General features: G+C 76.6%; 1 non-coding gene across 1 annotated transcript; it reads left to right on the top strand.

Moving 5' to 3' along the window:
- Window positions 1-654: 654 nt before the first annotated feature.
- Window positions 655-807, top strand: LOC125158164 (5.8S ribosomal RNA). The gene has a single exon (XR_007149235.1). It is a non-coding gene; the product is annotated as a 5.8S ribosomal RNA (ribosomal RNA).
- The last annotated feature ends 1,693 nt before the right edge of the window (window positions 808-2,500 follow it).

Below are 2,500 nucleotides of genomic sequence, written 5' to 3'. Positions count from 1 at the left end.
TCGGTTTGCCCTTATGTGGGTCTGGCCGCGGCCCCGGGGGGGTCGGCGTCGAGGTGGTTGGCGGTGTTGCGGGCTGCTCCCTCGTCCCCCACCCACCTCGCCCGCCTCCACCCTGTCCAGGTACCTAGCGCGTCCCGGCGCGGAGGTTTAAAGACCCTTGGGGGGTCGCCCGTCCGCCTCGGGTCGGGGGCGGTCGGGCCCGTGGGGAGCCGTGGAGGCTGGTCTTCCCGTGTCTCCTCCAGACTCCGCTGCCCGCCCCCTGCCGCGCCCCAGGCCGGGGTGCCGCCGCGCTTGCGCCCACGCCACGGCCCTCCCCGGTTGCCGGGAGGGGGCTTGCCCGGCGGCTGCCGGGTGGTGCGTGAGCGTGTGCGTGTGCGTGCGCCCCGTGTCCCTTGGGGGTGTGTGTGGGGGGAGGGGACAGGCGGGAACCCCCTGGGCGCCTGTGGGGTTGTTCCGAGCTCGCCCCGCGCGTCCGCGTGGCGGGGCGGGCTTGCCGGACTTGCCCTGTCGTTCCAACCCTTCCGACCTCTCGGAGTCTGGTCTTTGTTGTCTCTTGCTGGCCGGCCGGAGGCACCCTTCGGGGATGTGCTGTGCCAGGTTGGGGGGGCGCCCCTTTTTGGGGTTGGCCCTCCCGGCGATCACAAAAACTCGTACGACTCTTAGCGGTGGATCACTCGGCTCGTGCGTCGATGAAGAACGCAGCTAGCTGCGAGAATTAATGTGAATTGCAGGACACATTGATCATCGACACTTCGAACGCACTTGCGGCCCCGGGTTCCTCCCGGGGCTACGCCTGTCTGAGCGTCGCTTGCCGATCAATCGCCTCCCCCGGGTGGGTGTCTCTCCCGGGGGTATGGCGCGGCTGGGGGTTCCCTCGCAGGGCCCGCCCTGCCGGTGCCGGCGCCCGCCCCGCCCGAGGGCGCCCCGCCACGCCCGCCTGCGCGGCGGTACGGTGTGCGGGGTCGTCCGCGGGCCGGGGACAGGGTCGTCCTGGCCGCCGGGCCCTCCGTCCCCCTAAGTGCAGACGACGGTGGCCGCCGCTGCCGGCCCTCCCTCCTTCCTCCTCCTTCTCCTCCTCCCCGCCCCCTCCCCGGCCCCGTGTGTCCGGTCCCCGCCGCCTCCCTCAGCCCCCCCCTCCCGCCCCCGCCTCGCCCCGCCGGGTCCGCTCGGCGGTGACGCGTGTGTGGGACGTGGGAGGGCATGGGACGGGGGTGGGGCTGGGGGCCGGCGCCCGTGGGGCGGTGGTGGGGGGTGGTTGGGGGGGAAAGGTGTGTGTGTGTGGGGGGGAGAGGCCGAGGCCGGTCGCCGCCCGCGAGAAAAGGGAAGGGCGAGGAGAGCTCGCACCCGAGGGCCGTGGCCGCCGCCGCGGTCCCTCTGGGGGAGATCCCTCGTGCCGCACGCGGTCTTTGGGATCGCCGCCCGGGTCTCGGGAGGGTTTTGCGGTGCCCCGTGCCGCGCGGTCCCGTGGGCCGTCGTGGGGGGTGGAGGTGCGGATCTGGAGCGCCGTCGGTCTCGCCGCCTTGCCCCAGGCGGTGACCGTGGCGGTCGGGCCGTGGCCCCCTCCTCTCCCGGTCCGCGGCCATGCGTCCGGGGCCCGAGCCGCGGCCCCGCCCCGGCTCCCCGCTGGCGATCCCGGCCCCCTTTGCCCTGTCGGGGCGGCTCGCGCCGAGGCCGAGTCGCGCGCGGGGCTGCGCCCCGGGGATGCGTGCCCCGGCGGCGGCCCGCGGGACGCCGCGGCGTCGCCCGCCGCTGCGCGCTTCCCCCCGGGTTGCGGCCGCGCCGCACTGCGTGCCCCGAGCCCGCGTTGTCGCGGGGGCGGTGTGGTTCTCCGCGGGGGTTTCCGTGGTTGGAGGCGTGCCGCGCCGTCCGCCGGCCCCGGCCGGGGGCCGCGGCGGGAGCGCGCGCGGGGCACGTGGGACGTGTGGGGGGGGGGGGAAGGCCGGGTGTGCCGCGTAGGGGGGAAAAAGGGCCGGCGGTCGGGGGCGACCGCCGCGCTCGGACCCCCCCCACGCCCGCGCCCGCTTCCCCCCCCCCCCGCTCCCCCGCCCCGCGCCGCTCGCCGCGGTTCCCCGCCTCCGGTGGTCGTCGCGAGGCGGCGCGTCCCGCGCCTCGGCCCTGCCCAACCCCCCCGTTCCTCCGCCGCCCCCTCTGCCTTCCAACCCCGGCAGGGCTCCCGCCTGTGCCGCCGGCCCGTGCTCCCGCCTGCCCGCCCGCCGTTCCGCCGTCAGTCCCGCGTGCGCACCCTTACCTTCCCCGTCCCCGCTCCCCTCCCGGCTCTCTCTCCCCTCCCGCGCGCTCTCGCGCTCCCTCGCTCTCCCTCCCTCCCTCCCTCGCGGAGGGTTTGGAGGAGAGGGGGTTGTGGGTGCGTTGCCGGGTGGGGGGGGTCGTCGGTTGGGGGGGGGCGGCTCGGGCGTTGTGTTTGGGGTTCTTGCGTCGTTGGGTGTGTCGGCCCGGAGAAACCGGGCGGGTTGCGGAGCGCGGCCTCTTCCCGGGGCCGGCG

Source organism: Prionailurus viverrinus, unplaced genomic scaffold, assembly GCF_022837055.1.
Source record: "Prionailurus viverrinus isolate Anna unplaced genomic scaffold, UM_Priviv_1.0 scaffold_137, whole genome shotgun sequence".
In the NCBI taxonomy this organism is placed as follows: Eukaryota; Metazoa; Chordata; class Mammalia; order Carnivora; family Felidae; genus Prionailurus; species Prionailurus viverrinus.
Note: the sequence above shows the minus strand (reverse complement) of the source record. Positions and strands in the feature narration are given on the sequence as shown.